The sequence below is a fragment of the Procambarus clarkii genome, chromosome 23 (genome assembly GCF_040958095.1).
Source record: "Procambarus clarkii isolate CNS0578487 chromosome 23, FALCON_Pclarkii_2.0, whole genome shotgun sequence".
Taxonomy (NCBI): domain Eukaryota; kingdom Metazoa; phylum Arthropoda; class Malacostraca; order Decapoda; family Cambaridae; genus Procambarus; species Procambarus clarkii.
In genome coordinates this window covers 29,747,343-29,760,613 of record NC_091172.1, presented here as the reverse complement: position 1 = coordinate 29,760,613, position 13,271 = coordinate 29,747,343, and the positions used below count along the sequence as shown (strand labels likewise).

General features: G+C 41.2%; 2 long non-coding RNA genes across 2 annotated transcripts; both read right to left on the bottom strand.

Moving 5' to 3' along the window:
- LOC123764158 (uncharacterized) lies at positions 1-784 on the bottom strand. Its single transcript, XR_006773527.2, has 2 exons — positions 600-784; positions 1-482 (listed from the first exon to the last, which is right to left on the bottom strand). It is a non-coding gene; the product is annotated as an uncharacterized lncRNA (long non-coding RNA).
- A 5,147-nt stretch (positions 785-5,931) lies between these two features.
- Positions 5,932-6,712, bottom strand: LOC138367713 (uncharacterized). Its single transcript, XR_011229408.1, has 2 exons — positions 6,468-6,712; positions 5,932-6,375 (listed from the first exon to the last, which is right to left on the bottom strand). It is a non-coding gene; the product is annotated as an uncharacterized lncRNA (long non-coding RNA).
- Between the last annotated feature and the right edge of the window lie 6,559 nt (positions 6,713-13,271).

Below are 13,271 nucleotides of genomic sequence, written 5' to 3'. Positions count from 1 at the left end.
TAAAAATCAAGGTTTATTAACAATTAAAATGCGATGCTTATTTCTTTACAGATTTTTATCGTGCGCGAACGTGAAGATCGGGTCCGTAATGTTTGACCAGTAATTATAACAAGTTGTAAAAGCAATCACGGGTTGCGCCGCTTCCCTAGGCATACCCTGCTCTTGTAAAAGAGCAGCCATTTTCAAGTAGAGTGACTTTTGCACAGAATTGGGCTTTATTTGATAAGCCTCGTATTTTATATGGGCAAGCACCAAATCCGGATCTCGTTGGATAGTCATGATTAAAAGGAAAGCCCCACACATTTCAACCACGTAAGAGTTAAGAAACTTTTCTTCTAATAAAGCTCGTTTGCGAGCCTTCTCTGCGCTTTCCTGTTTATTGAACCTGAAGAATTCGCCAATCTTCGAAAAAAATCCAGAGTCTGCATCCTTCGCCAAACTCACCACAACCAGTATGACGACCAGGCTACTCATTCCAAGACCTAGGAAGAAAGTTAAAACCCCAATAAATGACTTAGTTTCCACATTATCGCCACATTTCAATACACTTCGAAATTTTAAACAATGTATAAAAATAACATTAAAGTGCAATCACTCACGAAACATTTTATATGTCAAAGCGTAAATCTACCCAACAACAGGCGAGGTGTCCAACCCGTACAAGGTGCAGGCCAGAACTGAGCAGCTTGGGGCCGCCCGCCCGCGAACTAACCAACAACACCAAAATATTCACAGACTTGTGGCCTCAGGAATCAATAACATCATAAATCTGCGACGCATTTATTGCCAGAATACGTAGCTGACCGATAGATGGAGTTAGCTGCACCTCCCATTAATACATAGTTAACAATTAAAATTTAAATAAATAAATATATAATTATAATTTTTGTTACTCAAGGGGCTCACATCCCTTTGTACGTGAGCCCCTTGAGGAAAGTGATGAAGGGGGCTTTCATCAATTTGCACTTGAACTCAGTTCAATGTAAACAGTGTTTGCTTGCATGTTCCATCGTCGCATTGTCTGCATGTTTTGTACACAACAGCTGGCCAAGTATGAACTCTGAAGCCATTTACCCTTAACATCAATGAAAACAAAGTACTAGTTTATAACGTAACCTTTATCTAAACAAACAAAGAAAAAGAGTCTGTCGGAGGGTATATACTTGGGTCTAGGCTCACCCAACTTTCCAAGATGACACGTATGGGGTATGGGAGTGTAAATGGCCAGTCGGGGTTGGCCCCAATGCTACATTATGAAATATTGGTATCTATAGCGACCCCCTGCGATTTTAATGAAGTTAAGATTGAAATTAGAGGATGTGTTTTCTTAGAGGTATTTGTCAGTTTTCGTTCTTAGTAAACTTAAATTTACTGAGAGAGGGGGAAGAGGGGTGGTGGGAAGTTTGAATAAAGGGCAAGGAAAAGAGCGAGAGATAGATGGAGAGGGGAAGTGAGGACATGTTAAAGGAGAGGGGCGAGTTGGGATGTCGAGCAAAGCGCAGAGAAAGATGTTGCAGGGGGAGAAGGGAAGATAAAGTGGGGAGAGGGGGTGAGAGAGGAGGGAGATTAGGAAAGAAGGGGGAGATAAGAGAAGGGAGGGGGAGAGAGACCCGGGCTGTGCTGGTTACCCCCATCTAGTCTACAGAAAAAAGGTAGGACATCTAGCCCAAGCTGACATACGCCGAGTTTAATAAGCCAGTATTTGACTTAAACACCGAACTATCAACTGATATCACCAACCTTTCAGACGGTATAATACACGTATTTGCCTCAAATAGAAATAAATATTATTATATATAGTGAGTTTAGGCATAGGCTTAGATCAGATTAAATAAGGTGTTTTGGTTACGTTGATATGGTGAGCTTGTACACTATAGCCGAGAGTGAACGTACCACATTCTGAGCTGGTACTCCTCTGAGTCTATTATTCTTTTTTCTGGAAGTCACGTTCAGTGACCCCCGCCATGTCATCGTCCAGCTGAACGCGAGAGTTGGAAGACCTACATCTTCACCATTACTGTGGACATCCAACTGCACATATCTGAGAAAAGATTGCGAGTGAACTTGTTCCGGACGTAGCGCCTGTCCTTCATCTTCCTGGACCTGTTAGTCCAAAAGGTCCACGAAGATGGATTTGTTGGTCATAAATGGACCTAGCTCATTTCTGTCCAACACCAAGCCGGTGTTTTATTGTGGTATAACAAAAGCATTATTGTGGTATAACAAAAGTACATAAATATAACATAAAAGCCAAAGCACCGAATCGCCCCATCAAACCAAACTAAACAAACACAGAACAAAGAAAACATGTGAACTACCTGCATATACAGTGTATAACAAAAGAAACACCGCATCACCCAGACGGGGCGTGCCAACATGACACATGACCAAAACAAGCAATACAGAACATCAACACATATAACAAAACAAGGATAAGGAGGAATGTAATCGTGACAAAACAAGGTAAAAACAACATAAAAAGGGCACCGAAGCACAAAAAAAAAAACAGAAATAAAACATCAAGCAAAACAAGGAACAATCACCACACCCGCCGACGAGTCCACTAATTCACATTTTCTGAGGAAACAATTGGCAAGGATACTTGGCACAATACGCATCCCAAAGCGCCCACTCCTCCTACGAAGCGCCCCCCCCCGGCCCTCCTGCTAATACGTGACGGGGTCGACGCATGAAGACAGGCAACCCGTTCTCGCAAATTCGTAAAGTCAATATTGACTTATTAACTACGTGCATAGGTGATATACTAAACATAATAGATACCCCTAAAAAGATTCATAGAAAACACCGACCTTACCTAACCTTGTTAGTATCTTAAGATAAGCATCTTATTGCTTCGTAATTACAATTATTACTTAACTTATACCTATTATAGGTTAGGTAATAATTGTAATTACGAAGCAATAAGATGCTTATCTTAAGATACTAACAAGGTTAGGTAAGGTCGGTGTTTTCTATGAATCTTTTTAAGGGTATCTATTATGTTAAGTATGTCACCTATGCAAGACAGGAACATCCTGCAACACCGAGGGCTGCTCCACGGACAGGGCGGAAGCACAGAAGAGCACATGGGGCAGCGGCACAGAGGGCTGCTACAACACACTCCGCCGAAGCACAGGAGGCGGCACCTTCTGGCTGTTTATTAATTCACTAATTTACACATTATCTTCTCTTAAAACTAGCCACGAGCTTACTTAGCAATTATCACTTAAACATCAAGCAGCAATGCAGGCTCAACTGCTTCCAAACTCAATGTATTCACTTTCCCTGTTTACAACATTATCATGGTTCACCATCCAAGACCATCCCTGATCATAACAGAATACACAGTGTTATCTTTGGAGTGAGGTGTGGCGATTGACAGACCTGTTCTCCAAACTTTCATTGTGACCTCTTCAGTTGGCTCTTTTAGATTTGTAAGTGTACATAATGATATATGGATATGGGTAGACAAAATAGCTTATCAACGGGGGGGGGGGGGGGGGTAGAAATAGCCTAAGCTACTCTATCCCATTGAGATGTATTTTTTCTTGTCTCAATAAACATACTTGAATTACCTTTACGATCCATCTATATCTACGTATGTACCGAGTATAATTTATTAAGATAAACAGTATGAAATCGAATGTGTCTGTCTGAGGTTGGAGGACAAATGTTTGCGGCTAGCCTCAAATTTTGCAGAGCGATTGACGGGTGTAATGGGATGTTAATAGATGGGTAAAGGGGCTCACATGATGCCAGGGGAGATAAAAGGTTTATTACGAAGTCCATAGAAATATCTGTTCATATTGACATGCAAAACGCATATTATAATTTGCATTCTCGGGGCTGTCAATAATTAAATGGCACAACCCTTTGAAGTCTACCCGGTCACCACCCGATACCCAATCTGGTTATATACAGTATATATATAATAAACTTAACTTCTGAAGGCAGACAGTAGTGATACTCGTATTATTTCCCTTTTTTGGCAGTCTTGTATCTGCCACCACCAGCTAAATTACCCTGTGAACGACCAAGATCGATGTAACTAATAAACAAGCAAACAAGCACCTGAGAAGTAATTAACAAAATATTTAGTCCGAAAGACACTGGCAAGAACCAGCACTTTATTAGGGAATTACTAAATGATTCGAGTTTTTATTATAGTCTATGATTAATATATCCTAGTAATATTAAGTGTATGCCCATAGTTTTTTTAAACATGTTATTAACTTTAACAATATATACGTAGTTTTTAATAACCGGGACGCAGGTCATAATTATGGGATATTTGATGCAGTAACATTGGCACGGGTACATTGTGCAGCTTAATTACCTCAGTCCAGCCTGGCTAGATTTATTTTTCAATGTGTGCATAGTTGGCCGGGGAAGACAGGACGAAGTTTTATGACGATCAATTTCATCGGTACGGTCGCAGCCGCATTCGAAACAGCTTGCGACTAGTTACAATATTGTAAAGGCTCCGATACGAGCCTAACAATTAAGATGTACTGGAAGAGAAATTTACATAATGTGCCAAAACACCCTCTTCACTATATTAGGCTTGATGTTTAGTACACTTTCAGCAAGTAATTAGTTATCAAAAAGTAAGTAAGTAATTATCAAAAGAAGGCACCAAACCGGGAAGGCTATGTAGCACCACCAAATGTGCGGAATAATCAGAGGACGCTAAATATAACCAAGGATGCCAATACGAGAACAAAAACGCATAAGGCGAACGACACTTTCAGCAAACTACAATTTGTGTGTACGTAAAGCTGGAGCAGTGCAGCTTAAAAAGTTATGGTAGACTATTTTGGCTAGCGATAATCTTCAGGTAATTGCGGCTCTGCTGTATTTAACAGCATAATATTTTGCTCCGTTGAAGATCAATTATTCATACTGTTGCCGTCTAATATCCCTTAAGGCGATGTAAAGCAAAGCCTATGGTAACTAATATTAACGTAGATTCTGGTCTACAACATTGTTTGGCCCAAATTTGATTAGGAAAACCTTTCAGTCAACCAGCCTCAATGTTTTGTTAGGTAAAAATAGTTTGCTTTTAAGGCTGCAGCTTTAGCAGCGTCCCCTCACCAGACTACTGCACTACATGCCAGGGTTTTTTTTTAATCTTAATTTATTTTACTACATCCTACGAAGTTGCCAGTAGGTCTCCTGCAGGATTGTGCACCTTAATCTGACGTCAGAAGTTTCTATTCAACACCTTATATGGTGGAGCGTGCATTACACTCATATGAAATTAAAAAAAAAAAAAAAAAAAAAAAACTGGGAAAGACCAAGATTTAGGCAAGTCCTGTGCAAATTACCGCTTAAGTAGTTAAAGAGTGGTAATCTTTTGGTAGGTTAAATTAGAGCCAGGTTTAGTTTGAATACGGGTCAAGACTTTTCCAAAATACCCCGACGGTTATATACACAGCCAAGCGTCCGGCTGTTTAGAGGATGGGAGACATCTCCCGTCACGCAGGGTGCAGTCGCACCTCCACAGGTCTAGTATCGGCTCTTGGTACTGGCTCAAAAGTGCCACCAATTACGGGCTATTCATGCCCGTACCACCTTTTGGGTGGCTTAATCTTCAATCAATCTGCTATTTATATATCCTTAAGCCACAGTCTGCAATGTGACGCTCACGTTTTAGCTTGTTGGGACCAAGATAAACCACGCGTGACTGGTTCAAGTCTCTAGTATTAATCAAAAGACTAGAGTCTGGTCTTAAAATACAAGTATATATCTGCCAGCTTTCCATAGAAAGTTGGTTTGCTTTTTTTTTTTTTTTTTTTTTTTTTTTTTTTTGCATTTACCAACAATTTAAACAGTATGCAGAGTTACTTTCTAGTAGGGAACTAATCAGAGATTGTAGCCTCTGAAGATTACCAAAAGCTTCTAGCACGAAGTGGGAAGCAAGAAAGAATAATTAGGTAACACTTTAATTGCCCATCAAAGTCGATCCGTTTACAAAATCATCCAAGATCATTCAACCAGCTTTGGTTTCATTAATGGACTCTTTAAGTACGTTTAACAAATCCTCAATATCAAGATGCTTCTTTCCAGTTTGCTCGAGTACAGCTGTAAGGTTTATTAATTTATTAGGATCAAATCTGTGTCTACGAGATAACATTTTATCTTTGGCAGTCTTCAAAGATGTCTCCGGATCTTTAGGAAGCATAGCCAAAAAATCTTGCACTTCTTGGAATTGCAGCAACGCACGCTCAAAGTCCAGGAAGAACGGAGGCATTAGGGTCACGGGTAGCATAGGATGGTCAGAGTCCGGAAAACTAGGGTAATTAATACCGGCAGCATCTTCCACACATAAGAACATGGTCAAGATCATCACCGCCACCACACTCATCCCAAATCCTGGAAAGAGAAATTTTTTATAAACTTAAAAATGCACAAAACACTACGAAGCTCACAAGAACCAGATGAATTAAATGAAAATGTTAACGTACTTTGCTTAAAATACATTGGATATAGTCGACCAAGCCCAGCAATATGATCAGCCGTAAGCGAGGAGTCCAAACTGTACAAGGTGCAGGCCAGAACTGAGCAGCTCGGGGCCGCCCGCCCGCGAACTAACCAACAACACCAAAATATTCACAGACTTGTGGCCTCAGGAATCAATAACATCATAAACCTGCGACGCATTTATTGCCAGAATACGTAGCTGACCGATAGATGGAGTTAGCTGCGTCTACTATTAATAGACATTCAACACCTGAAATATCTTTATTGATATGAAAATAATAATTATTTATTCACAGGAAGGTATTCAAGTTGGTGAAATTACATAGGATTGGTATTTTGACATTCTTGCAAAGCCACTAACACTCAGAGTTAGATAATAATAAAATAAATTATTTTAAATATCAAATAAGCCAGAATATAATATTAAACAAAGCGAAAATTAAAATTACAAGTAAATAAATCAAAATAGTCATAGAGGTGTACGAATCAGTAACGAGCAATTCAACATTTGGTTTGAATATTGACCAATAATTTATATACTAAACGTAAAAATGTTGTCTTCTGTACGATGTGTCTTGTATCCATGTCGCCAGCTTAAGATAGCCTCTTCACGGCTTTACTCCTGTTTAAAGCTTACGTCTTGTACTAATGGCTAAGTCGGGAGTTCATGGCTCACTAACGCCCGGTAACGCTACTAAATGTGCTGTAAATTTCAATGACAGTTTCCAGGAACTTCTTGGTGTTTTTTTTTAATCAAAATTTCGCAACTTAGGATCGTGAAGATGTAGTCGAATGGTCATAAAACTTCCAAATACCCTCAAATAAGGGTGCGAGGGATGCACATACCATAGTAATACTTGGTAAACATTGCAGATGGCGCTCGCATCGGAGAATTACCTGGGTCTTTGAAGCAGCAAAAGGTACATCTCGCGTGGAGCATTGACCCTCCTAACTTTTTAATGGCAGTTCACTTGCCTCTCCGGTCCTCCTCTTAGTAATGGTGGCGTAGAGGGAACACCATTTTAATTATCTCGGAGAGGGAAGACAGCCTTAAGATTCTCACACGAGGAGGAAACGCAGTCTTAAGGCTCGTACACAACCTTAAGACACTTACACGGGGAGGGAACACAACACATCTTGGAGACCAGAACCCAGCTGTACACAGCGTGGAGACCAGAACCCAGCTGTACACAGCGTGGAGACCAGAACCCAAATAGACTAAACAAAAATCACAAAATTAGTGAAGCTTAACTATCAAAACATGCAGTACATAGTTAAAGATGTGTGCATGTTGGTTTTTGTTGTTCAAAAATGTGTATCCTTCATGTTAATTTTCTTTTTCTTAACGTATTGATAATTTTCGCGTCTAAGTTCTGTTAAGAACAACTATGTTTTGATTTCATTTACGAGGCTAGAACCGGGGCTAGGTTATTAAGTTCCATGTTCTCAGAACACAATCTGCAATTGCTAATTGAATTACCCACGATTGCAAGGTCCACTAGTACACTGTTGTGGAAATAATTTGGTTACATCGGCAGCATCAATCTTCCATCGGAGGTTATTCCCGAGAGACTCTGCTTCGGAAGAGGACTTGGAGTTTGTGGTGGTAACATTCCTTTTACAGTAGCCTCTCCAGGATAATGTTGGGTCATGGCGGTATCACATGAAACTCAAAGGAAACTAAATTCTTAGAGTGCTTATTAATACTAAAAGTTACATTTATAAGAAATATTAATTAGTCGGCTGTCAACGTCTCGAAAATTGATGTCATTTTGTAAACAAACATCCTGACGCATTCAGAATTCCCTTGAGTTTAAATTTCTCTTTGTAAACCCTTGTTATCTGGTTCCTAGTTGATGGTACCAAATTGATGATGAATATGGTGTTGTAACACCAAATTCGTAATCAAATAATGACCTTAATAATACTCCCACTCTCCTTAATAACAATCACATTGCCTACCTTGGGAGTGTTATTAAGCGCACCACCATAGCGCACTCACAACCAAATATTGTTTAGTAGAACTTTAGTCTTGAACGTAGCCCAGGACTAAAGTAAACTCTTGAGTGCATATTCACCTTGAAGCTGGGTACACCTCTCAGTGTGTATACCCCTTGCTCTGTTCACGTATGTAAGCGCTAGAAATTTCTGGTTGGATGGTTGATAGAGCTTGTGTTAATGGGCAACTTTTACTGTGATTGCCTCAGTACAACCGTTAAGGGTAGGGGGAGATGGAATTAAATTAATTGGAATATCGCGGTTCTGTATAATTGGTGAGTTGTCCGATGTCAGGAAAAATCAGAAGCCTACCCCATCAACACCTTAAAGCATCATGACTGGCCTCTATGCAGGCACGGCCCAGCTGATGGCGGAAACCACACAATATATACTCTTTTGTTTGGACCTCTGCTAATATTTCAATGAATATGACGAACCTCACATAATTAGCCTTGCCTCACCTGAGCAACCCTAACTTTATGTAACATATCTGGCCAAGAATAGCCTAATATGCCTAGCCTAACTTAACCATACCTAATCTGGCCAAGTTACTAACGACGGAATAACTTATTTAAGTGGTGCTTAATTTCTCTAATCCATCCTCCACTCCAAGACTATAAGGCAAATATTAACATCATTATATATATAGGAGGATTGTGCATATTTAAGGTTAGGAAAAGTGTTTTGTTACGTTGATTTAATTATATAATGAACCCTTCCTTGGGCTAATTAGGTGGAGATTAGATTAGGCTAAGGGTTTTTTGTCAGCCTCTCTCACGAGTTGATAAACGTCTAATATGAAATGGTTTTGCCAAAATGTAAGTGTACAACTGTAGATAAATTCGCTTAATATCTCATGCCTGAAAAAAACCACTATTCAAGGAATGCATGCGAACTGTATCGTCTAAATTCCAGAAAAGAAATTGAGTTTGAACGCTGCGGTTAATGTAGCGAACAAATGCTGGTACATTATGAGGACGGGTAACTTGTAACATTGAACTGTTCAATGTAATTCCATTCCATTTTTTGTACAATGTATGGTATGTAATATCTGGCTTTTATTTGAACAAATCCACAAGGGCCGTGAAGAGGATTTGAACCGTTGAATCGGCCCTTGTGGATTTGTTCATTTGATGCATACGCTATTGTGATTTCTGTGTGTAATAGCTTTTATTTTTTTATTAATGTTTTCTTTAATTCAAATATCAGTTTGTTTGATTTTTCAATGTTAATTTTTATGGTTGATTTGTTAGTGTTTGCAAGTATGTTGTGTATGAGGGAATGTTTGCAAGAGAAGATTTCCTTGGTGTTTTGTGAGCGTCTCCGGCGCCCTCAGAGAGGCGCTGGAGCCGGCGGCCGGTGGGGGTGCCCGCTGCAGGTGTCCACCTCAGTTTCCTCATTGTCACTGGAGACTGGCACCATTATCTGGTGAGTTGATCAAATTTATTCCATGTTGTATGATGTGTTTCATGTGTATTTCAAATAGCTGCATTGCACTCACCAGTGTTTGTTTGAGTACCATTCAAAACATCTGTGCCGTGCACTTTCTCCTCCTCTCTCGTATTTGAACTAGTTTTATTTTGTTATTTTTGCGTCCGTGTATTCCAAAATTTTTAATAACGTACGTGAAATGTGTGTTTAAGGAGGGAATAAATACAATTACACCGCTTGCAACAGATGGTGTTGGTGCTTTGTGAGGTCCCGGGGTATTTAGAGAATAATAATAATATGGTTAATCTTCAAGACCTTCTATTCTCTTCCTCTGTAGCCTACAGTGCAACCCATTCCTCTTACTAATTACGTCGCTTTTCGCCCGTATGCGCACTCAGGCTAAAAATCGACGTAATTCGAAATTAAATCGGCTGGCGAAAGTGACGTATTGTCCCGTTTTCTGTTTTGGGTGCTCTGGCTTAGGCTGTTAGGAGAGGAAACTTTCAATTAACGGTGTTCATGACGTTTTGAAACCTTAGGAGAACTTCCTGCCCTCCTAACCTACCAGAGGACCCTTAACTTGCTGGTTTGGAAAAAAACAAATGTCAAAATTCCTGTTGCTAGGAACTTTAGCCTCTGTAGAGAGGTGACGAGGAAGGTGAGATGGGGTGGGTGTTACAGATAGAAACTTTTGAAGTTTATTCTTTCGGGGCTCGCTCTTCCCCTCTCTCCCACCCTTGCCCCCCCCCTCCCTCTCCGTCCTTCACTTTCTACCTTTCTATCCCCCCTGCCTCCCACTTCCTCTCTCACTCCCCGCCTGTTTTTACTCCCTCTCCCTCACTCCCCGCCTCCCTCTCTCTCCACCTCCCATCTTTTTTTCCTCTATTTTATTTCCCCGTCTTCCTCGCTGCTTTCCCTTGGATCTGTTTTTTACCGTCCGCTCTCGTCGTCGTCCATAATGCTTAATAACAACGGGGGTTTCAAAGTGCATTTTCCCAGGCACGGAGAGGAGAGGTGTGTCCATCACTGTCTCCTCTTACTGTTTTCCTTCCGTCATGCCCGCCTCTCTCTCTCTCTCTCTCTCTCTCTCTCTCTCTCTCTCTCTCTCTCTCTCTTTCTAGGTCGTGCTTTCGTTCACGCTTCCTCTCGCCAACGCTCCCTCATAAACCCTCTCTCACTCTCTGTCTTACGTACAGGAGCCCGAGCGATGTAAAACTAGATATGAAAATAAGTACGGAAGGGAATTGTAGGTTGTTATATAATGATATACCCGCACCAGGCAGAAACAAATGGGCAAAGTTTCTTTCACCCTGAATGCCCCTGTTACCTAACAGTAAATAGGTACCTGGGAGTTAGTCAGCTGTCACGGGCTGCTACCTGGGGTGTGTGTGTGTGTGGTGTGGAGAGGAAAAATATAGTTAGTAAACAGTTAATTGACAGTTGAGAGGCGGGACCAAAGAGCCAGAGCTCAACCCCTGCAAGCACAACTAGGTGAGTGCACATATTATCTCCTGTTTCCACCCAGAGACGAGGAGCGTGAAGAATACCACCACCAGGGACCCGTCCCCCGCCACGACGGGCATGACAGACGAGGAGGTGGTGGAGAGAGAGTTGATTATTTGGACTCGGTTACGACTGTGTCGCTCGCGCTTATATGGCCATATCCAGGCGGTGGAATGGACAAGCAATTCAAACATAGAGAGATGATCTCTTTGTTTCATCTCATATCTTTGCTTGCCAGGCTGTTATATATTCGTCCGAGCATTCAAGTATATTTTGAAATAATTTTAGTTGTCATTTTTGTTCTACGAGGGAGATAATTATTCCTTTTTGGGTCGTAAATATGATTTAAGTAAACACGGATGAAGTATTTACAGCGTGTAAACATGGCGTGTCATGTTTACTGTCACTGCTGCCTCCTTATTTTAAGAGGACATGTGTTCACGAAAATAATTCTGGTACAGTAGCCTCGCAAAATAAAAACAAGGCCTTGCAGGTAGAAATTGCTCTGCTATACATAACATTCACACTGATGTGGCCATTCTAAGATGCCTCCTTTCACACTGATCCAGTCATTCAGCCATATGCCTATTCATTCTGACGTTTCAGCCATTCTCATATAACTCCGCTATTCACATTCCGACGCAGTTTACTTTGTGCCCAAACTTAGCATCGTTCACCGCCCTTCAAAGGTCGCGATTGAAGAAAAGGACTCAATCGTTTCCAAATTCCATTTCTGCTCGCTTGATTATATATATCCTTTTGGCTCTTGTAGGACCCAAAAATATGCAACAAACCTTCTCTCTTTAAAGTTTTCTCCACAATCTACCTCCAAAGAGTTTACAACATTTCCCTTTTCAAAGGTTTGCCCTGTTCCTCTTTCGTGGATATATGTTCACGCATTTAAACTCTTTTTGGTTCTTGTTTTTCATTTGTCACCAAAGGACGACTTATCAACTACGCCTGAAAGTCTTGTATTTATTTTTAGCCAATATCCTGAAGTATGACGATTGTATGTGTCCTTCTTGAGGTTATCTTGAGATAATTTCGGGGCTTAGTGTCCCCGCGGCCCGGTCCTCGACCTGGCCTCCACCCCCAGGAAGCAGCCCGTAGCAGCTGTCTAACTCCCAGGTACCTATTTACTGCTAGGTAACATTGTTGCCTTCAAATCACTCTTTTCACATTGACCGTTTTCCTGAAGTTGGGGAAAATCTTAAGAGGACGACGGGCTGGTTCACAGGAACATAGCACTTTGGAGTGTTCTCACAGGAGCATCACGTCAGTTTCTGGAGTTTTCTCGTAACACATTGGAGGCCACTTCATCGGTTCATGACAAGAGTCCTCGCCACAGTTCTTGAACACTGCTGACCTCCACAATATCTCTTGAGATGGTGACAGCTGGTGACGTTGAACAAGATTACTAATGTGATGAATATAATGGGTTATGGTGATGAAGAAAGTGACGGCTGATGGTGAAGGTGATCGCTGATGGTAACGATGACAGTGACAGCTGATGGTGATGACAGGGGGTGCAGATAAAGTGGCCTGGTCGTGGGCTTAACGACATGCGATAATTACCTCCATTCTTTGGTAAGCGGGAAGGGATGTAGTGATGGGTTGGGTTGTAGAACACCAGAGCTCTCTCTCTCTCTCTCTCTCTCTCTCTCTCTCTCTCTCTCTCTCTCTCTCTCTCTCTCTCTCTCTCTCTCTCTCTCTGTCTCTGTCTCTCTCGCTGTCTCTCTCTCTCTCTCTCTGTCTCTCTCTCTCTCTCTGTTTATGTCTCTCTCTCTGTCTCTCTCTCTGTCTCTCTCTCTGTCTATCTCTCTCTGTCTCTCTCTCTGTCTGTCTGTCTGTCTCTC